The sequence below is a fragment of the Stigmatopora nigra genome, chromosome 16 (genome assembly GCF_051989575.1).
Source record: "Stigmatopora nigra isolate UIUO_SnigA chromosome 16, RoL_Snig_1.1, whole genome shotgun sequence".
Classification (NCBI taxonomy): domain Eukaryota; kingdom Metazoa; phylum Chordata; class Actinopteri; order Syngnathiformes; family Syngnathidae; genus Stigmatopora; species Stigmatopora nigra.
In genome coordinates, this window is record NC_135523.1 from 2,436,758 (window position 1) to 2,444,849 (window position 8,092).

Below are 8,092 nucleotides of genomic sequence, written 5' to 3' on the forward strand. Positions count from 1 at the left end.
GCTTGACAATTTTAGATATAATATTTAGAATTGTAAAAAATAAATGGATTATAAGAACTGGATTAAAAGCCCTGAATATTTACAAAAAAAATGAACTAAAAACACAGAAAAAATGATTTAAAAATGACAATTATTGATTTAAAAGGGGAAAATCAACAAATATAATATACATCTATACTCTTCATTTTAATTTGATCCAAAAAAACACAAAGTCAACACTCATGATTGACTTACCCGGGCCGCACAAAATGATTCCGCAGTCCAGATTTGGCCCCCAGACCGCCACTTTGACACCATTCATTCGGGCATTGACTGCAACAATCAGTTATTCCCTAAAAAAAGAAAAAATAGTGTTTATGACTGTAATGGCTTTGCCCCACAGTAGGTTAAATAGTCTTAGTCATGGGGTCTACCTGACCCTCTTGTCATGGATAACCGCTACGCTATATTGTGCTATGCTTTAGCCCCCCCTTATTTAGTTTTATCCTTCCTTTCCCTCCACTGTCCGTTCCAATTACTTGTCCCCGCATCAGGTCCTAATCAGCTAATGCCGGGGGTTGCGGAGTCATGCTCGAAAATGTTGTCCTCGGCACGTTAAAGCGTGAAAACGGCAAAATATTTCACAATCGTGTCGAGCTGCCCGTCGTTAATAAAGTCAGTAACATAGTTGTCAGCTGACGCCGCCCCTCCCCCCGCTACTGTACGCTCCGGGGGCTCGGCCGGGAATGGTTCTGCGGAAACTGGGACGGGGCGTTAAATGGCGGTCGGGGAGATGACGAGTCACGAGACGAGTGGCGAGTTCCTGTTGTTGGCGGAAGACTTTCACTTGAGGATGATAAAAATGGCATTTTTTTTTAGATGCTAGGAATTAAGAGGAAATATTATTTGAGAATGTAGTTTTAATTTTGGAGAATTAACTGTGTCATGGATGGCGATAAAAAAAACCTTACCCGAGTATAAGACGACATGCGACTTATAGTCCGGAATATGCAGAATAGTTACACTACAGAACAATACTACGAAAAATTCCAGAAAAAAACTCTGAATATGCGGAATAGTTACACTATGGAACAATACTACGAAAAATACCAGAAAAAAATGACAATTTTAGCTTATTCAATACTACTAATGAGGGTGTTCTATTCAATTGTGTTATTTTCAGATGCTAGGAATTAAGTAGAAAAATAGTTTGGGAATGTAGTTTTAATTTTGGAGAAATAACCATGTCATGGATGACAAGAAAAAACTTTACCCGAGTATAAGACGACTTGAGACTTATAGTCCAGAATATACGGAATAGTTACACCACAGAAAAATACTGCGAAAAAATTCCTGAAAAAATCCTGACAAATTTAGCTTATTTAATACTACTAACGAGGGTGTTCAATTCGATTGTGGTATTTTTAGAAGCTAGAAATTAAGAAGAAAATTATTTGAAAATGTAGTTTTAATTTTGGAGAATTAACTGTGTCATAGACAGCGAGTATAAGAAGACATGCGCCTTATAGTCCAGTAAATACAGAATAGTTACACTACGATAGCGCCATATCTGAGAAGAACTTTAGCGTCTCTATCGGAGGCGAGCGTTGAAATTCACTAGCGTGTCGTCGATGTGTTTAAAAATACCGTCCAGTGAGCGAATAGCGGCGCCGGGGCGTTATCAAGAATACTCTTGGGAGTTTGTGAAGGCCCCTGGAGACAAAGTTCGTTTGGAATTGAGAGCCGAAAGACTTGTTTGTCCAGGTTTTTGCACCTTTTTTTTGTTAACTTGCCGTGTTTACACATGCAGATAACAGTACACTGTGGACTGAAAAATGATTGGTCGGTTTTAGCATGACTCGTGTAGAAGGAATGAGAGTTGATTGCTATTGTAGTTAAAAAAAAAAGCTAGGATTTAATTCATCAATGGGATTTTTATCATTCAAAATGCTCTAAATATATTGGGTTAAAATGGCCGCCATGTTAAGAAGAATATAGGAAGCTAGCTGAGTTTTTTTCGGGATAACTTTGTATTTGGGGCTCACAGTACAAATAGGAGAGTTTAGCATTTATCAAAAAAACTGTTTTCATGCGATTGATTGACTTAAAGTGGCCGCCATGTTTAGTAGAATAATGGGATTTTTTTTGTTTTCAAAATGTGTTTAGATTTTTCTCCAAGTGTATTTTTTATGCTATTTTCTGGGGAAAACGGTTAAAAAAACGGACTGTCCGTGGCTACGTTTTAGCTAAAAAAGCCCACCGTGTTACCAAGATCAGCGAGTACATTTTTCATCAAGTCCCGAGTAGGACATGAGCAGACGGCGTGTTGATTTATGGATATTATTCCCATGCAGCTATCTCATTAGTGCGGTATGGAGAAAGGACAGCGGGAACACGGTTCACTTCAGGAAAAAAAGACCTCCTGTAGTGGCGAGAATGGACAGAAAAAAATAAATAAAAAAACAAAGTCAAGGCAGCAACAACAACGACGACGACGACTACGGTGATGACGACGACACGGGTCAGCGCGGGAACACGCCTGAGTCAGCAAAGCGCCGGTCAGTTTAATCCAAGCTGAAAAAAAAACAACAAGTACACACCAAGCAAACACGGGTGAAAGTGACGCCTCGCATTCCGATGGCTTCATGACAAGAGGGTGAGAAAAAAAAGCCGTGCGACTATCTGAGCCTTGCTGTTTATTCTGCCAGGTTGTTATTTTGGACGGGACCATGTTGTGCTGGGCCAAGCTGGCCCAACGGTAGGGTTTTTGTGTGTGTGTGTGTGTGTTGTTTTTTTTTTTTTCAGCGCTCTGTCCCTCTCTACCCAGTGCCAAGGATTCCACCCGGTGCCAAGCACATACTAGCACTCAGTAGCACAAACACTGAGCCGGAAGCCCTTCGGTCTAATCATAACAACAACGTTACTACTAAACGAGGGTGTTCGATTCGGTTGTGGGGTTTTTAGATGCTAGGAATTAAGTGGAAAATTTGTTCGGGAATGTAGTTTTAATTTTGGAGGAATTAACTGTGTCATGGACGGCGAGGAAAAAACAGAGTATAAAACGATGTGCGACTTATAGTCCAGTAAATACGGAATCGTTACATTACAGAACAATACTATGAAAAATTACAGAAAAAAATCATGACAAATTTAGCTTATTTAATATTACTAACGAGGGTGTTCGACTTTACCCGAGTATAAGATGACATGCGACTTATAGTTCAGAATATACCAAATAGTTACACTACTGAACAATACTACGAAAAATTCCAGAATAAAAATCATGACAAATTTAGCTTATTTAATACTACTAACTAGGGTGTTCGATTCGATCGTATTATTTTCAGATGCTAGGAATTAAGTGGAAAAATGTTTTGGAAAGTAGTTTTAATTTTGGAGTGGATGGCGAGAAAAAAACTTTACCTGAGTATAAGACGACATGCGACCTATAGTCCAGAACATACAGAATACTAACACTACGGAACAATACAACGAAAAATTCCCGAAAAAAATCATGCCAAATCTAGCTTATGTAATCACATCAAATGACAAACTAATTTTTCACCACCAAAAACTCAATATTTCAAGCTTGAAGTCCATTCAAAAGAGCAAAACGTCTCATATTCATTGACACAGTAAGCAGTGCCAAATATCTTGGAGGTCTTGCTTGCAGCTGCCTTGTTAACATCACGTGCCCTCCACGCGAATCAAAGAGGCCGCGGGCACCTTCTTAGCTGCCGGCTAGCACTTTGGGCAATATCATTTAGCTCAGGATCGATACAGACTCCACGGCTGACCTACATGGAGGCGCTCGGAATTGCCGAGATACCTCAGCGGGTGGCCAACCCGCCGTCCGACATGGGTATCGCGTTACTGCTCTTGCCTTTTAGGAACTATTACCCTGGAAAATGTATCGTTGTCCTTCTAATGCAAGGGTGTCAGACTCGGGTTGGTTCGTGAGCCGCATTAACGTCAACTTGGTTTCATATGAGCCGGACCAGATATAATATTTATATTTTTTTTTTAATAAATGGATTTAAATAACTGGATTAAAATCCCAGAATATTCAGTTTTTATAGATCTAAAACAATGTATATTTTAGCTTTTTTAAAATATATTTTTAGATTGTACAAAATGATTTTTTAACTAAAAACACAAAAAAATGATTAAAAAATGACAATTATTGATTTAAAAGGGGGGAAATCAGGAAATATAATATACATCTATACTCCATTTTAATTAGATCTTAAAACAGAAAGTCAGCACTCATGATTGACTTTCCCGGGCCACAAAAAATGATGCGACGGGCCAGATTTAGCCCCCGAGCCGCCACTTTGACACCAGTGTTCTAATATAAACCTTTCCCGTTCTCAAAGACACATTCTTTATCCTCCTGGAAAGCCATTGAATTCTCTACATTAAGTCAGATTCGCGGTCATATCAAAGTAGGTTATCATGTTATTAGTAAGAAGTATTTTTTTTAAAAAAGCAACTACCGTCATACTGATACATACAGTAATACTAGCACGGTGTGACTCACGGCTCGTGTGATTTTCATTCTCCTCCATCATCATCATCATCCGCATCTGATTGACGTCTGACTCGGACTTTGCGATGTGCCAGATTCCACGCATCGTTTGTTCCCAATGACGCGGGCCGACATCAAGAACTAACAAACGCCGCCCGCCGCGTCCCATTCCGGGTCAATTCCAGCCATTTTGGCGCCGGGGGTCCCATCCGGCGCGGCCCCTCCCGTCCCGTACGTCGCTACTGTAAGCCTGGCCATTACCCCCGCGGCTCATCCCTCACACCCACCCGGGACCTGTCACGCGGCTGTTTCCATGGCAACGCCAACGCAGAGACAGCAGGGTGAGGTGCCCGAGCCGATATCAGCGGGAAGGAAGGAGGAGGGAGGAGGAGGCGTCCTGGAGAGAAAACACTGCGGACCTTTCACAAGGGCCGATGGACGGAGAAGATAACGCAAGCAACCGTGATGCAGACTGTTTACCATTAAACCGCTAGTCTTATGCCCTAGTTTTAGCGATGTTGCCATTGGACTCCATTTTGGGTCAAATGGTGCCATCGCCTACAGGTCGGGAGTCGATGTTAAAATGGACTATTTTTTTTTTTTTACAATACTTGAAGCTGTCAATCATTTTCTGTTGGGGATTATGCAAGTATACTACAAGTATTAAAAATAATATTCAGGACTTACAATACAGGTGTCAAAGTGGCGGCCCGGGGGCCAAATCTGGCCCGCTGCATCATTTTGTGTGGCCCGAAAACGTAAATCAGGAGTGCCGACTTTCTGTTTCAGATCAAATTAAAATGGAGTATTGATGTATATAAAATTTCCTGATATTCCCCCTTTTAAATCAATAATTGTCTTTTTTTTATTCCATTTTTTCTGTTTTAGTTCAAAAATAATTATTTAAAAAAGCTAAAATAAACAGTTTTAGATTTATAAAAACAGAGTATTGAGGGCATTTAATCCAGTTGTTTTAATCAATTTATTTAAAAAAAATCTAAATATATCTAAAACCGGCCCACATGAAATGGAGTTGACGTTAAAACAACCCGCAAACCGAGTTTGACACCCCTGACCTTAAGGATGACATAAAAATTAACAATACAACAATGTTTTAAGAACATAATGCACTAGTTTATCTTTAGCACAACAACAAAAGGGAAACATTTGACTTCTATGATTATTATATCTTACATTGGATCACAAAACATGCCCATCTCGACTCATATCTCAAAACACCCAAGATCAGCTATGTAACAAAGCCTGTCTGAAAGAAACTAGCAAAAAAACCCAATCCTATCTCCAATAAAAACATCCCTAAACTAAAGCAACCTCCAAAAATTTGCTATGAAAACTATCTCGCAAAAGACCAAAAAATGTCAGCTAACATTGCAGAGCAAGGGTCAGACGATTACAATATCTGTCAGGTGATGCAACAAAAGCAGTCTAATCACAGGGCAAAGGACACACAGACAACTTTAGCTCATAACATACACTTTTAGAAACATTAAATATTTACCCGCACAGTAGCAACTTTGCTCAGATGTCCGCCGACAAAACATTTAACCCTTCGAGTTAACTTAACCCCAAACAAATATGTCCAATTCCCTATCCTACCGTCCATCTCCTTTGACTAGCAGCAGTCTGACAGAAGGCCGCGACTCCTTTTTCAGGCCGGCAGCTGTACAACATGTCAAGTCAAGGTCCCGCACCGATGATGTGACAGGGGAGGCCCGGCGTGTGGTCAGGTGGGCGCTTAGTAACTGGTTCCGTGGGATGCAAAGCGCCTGCATTAGCCACATTGACAGCTCACTGCAAAAGACAACTGTTGGTTTTTTTAGCCTAGAACCGGTCAAGCAAGAGGGCCTGGCCACTTACAGTAACCACTACTAACTTGTTTAAAACCTGGTTTTCCAACAAAAGTAGTTATTCATTCACCAATGCCGGAACATAATCCGTAAGAATACTCACACCGAAAGACTATTGTTGTCGGCGGTCTAAAATAAGCAACTCGAGTATCGGCATAAGAAGTAAAAAATGTCCATTCGCTGTCAGCTGTCTTACTTCAAAATGGATTGGTCGTCAGAGGGATCCAATGAGATCACAAGGAAACTAGAAACATGTCCTCCATTATTATCAAGAGTAGTTAAATTTACTATAACAGCTATTTTGGTGCAAAAACATCAATATCTTTGCAATCCAGTAGTATCAAGAGTCATTAAACTTACTATAACAGCAATTTTAGTGCAAAAAAACATCAATATCTTTGCAATCCAACTACATTTTACTATCAATATTTAGATACTATTGAAAACACTAGTAGATATGCATACGACAGATCTGAAAATCTATATATAAATAGCACTGAACCAGAATCAAGTGACTACAAAGTAGCATCTTATAGTCTACAATTTTCAGTTTTCTTACCATATTGCAAGCAGAATCATTGAGTCTTCACCATATGAATAATCTTTAAGCCATTTGAAAATGCCTTTGAACGACATTAGAACATTTAAAGACAACTGGAAACAACTCAGAAAGGGGGCGTTGATTACAGTGGCTTTTTTTTTAACAATTACGCGTGAATAACCATGGATTATTGTGTCTTTACAAGCGAGTGGAAACCACTGCGCACGTCCATTCGAGCATTCCCAACAAAGCGAATACTAGTTTACAAGGCAAGACTAGGACTCAATTCCCCCCTACTTTTGCACAAAAAAACCTTCCGCGTCTCACGCCAACTGCTGCAAAACTCGATCAAAGCAAGCCACTTGACAGTAATGCCATCCTGGTGCAATCTGATCGTGATTTAGTCTAGTTTTACACCATGAAGTTAAGCAAACATTTAATAAGAAAATCCCATTTCTAAACAGGCGAAGCATGTAGCTCGTTAGCATGCTAACTACATTCGCACTGACCCAACTTCGCCTCGTACTCGCTCGCTCACTCAGCAAAAACGAAAATAAAACGAACTCCGTTTATCCTCCAAAATAACGGTATTTAATAATGTCCCCTTACAATAACACTCACATCGTTGACAAACATAACCATCACGTGCATGTATATTCTAATATGTTACAAACGTTTTGAATTGAGTTGGCAAATTGAAGAAAAGCTCTGCATTTGACACCAGCGCTTGGCAGGGATGCTAACAAGCTAAGCTAAAAAGGAGCCCGAGTACGTAGTACCCAGACGAACGAGATTGACGAGCCAGTAGCGGCTGTAGAGGTGGTGACGGTGGGGGTTAGCTGCTAACGGGACTCGACGACGGAAAACCACAAAAATGTTTACTTACGTGTTCACGCTTCAGGTCGTCCTTTTCGATGTTAGATTCCTTGCGTCACCGGCTGAACTGACCTTCGCAAAGGCGGCGATGGAACAACATTAGCGCTGGCTAACTGTGCCGCCATGTTACTGTTGGTGCTGCTCCGCAAGCCAACGCTGAGTGTTGATCAGGCTGCTAGCTGTGCTAACTTTGGCCCCTCCCCTTCCTCTCCCACACTAAAGCACATCACGGGGTTTCTCTCCGACAAGCAACAAACGCCAACACATGGTCCACCAGCGACCCCCTCCTTAAACCTACTA

At 40.6% G+C, this 8,092-nt stretch overlaps 1 protein-coding gene across 6 annotated transcripts in view; it reads right to left on the reverse strand.

Annotated features, from left to right (window-relative positions):
• The window catches only part of ncoa2 (nuclear receptor coactivator 2), a 29,429-nt gene extending 21,457 nt beyond the window's left edge, over window positions 1-7,972 (reverse strand). For 5 of the 6 annotated variants that reach the window (XM_077735781.1, XM_077735779.1, XM_077735780.1 and 2 more), the window contains exon 1: window positions 7,803-7,972. The gene's annotated coding sequence lies outside the window, so the exon portion shown is untranslated. Of the gene's footprint in view, window positions 1-234; window positions 310-7,802 lie in introns of those variants that run through there. The other variant, XM_077735777.1, reaches the window with a different exon arrangement.
• Between the last annotated feature and the right edge of the window lie 120 nt (window positions 7,973-8,092).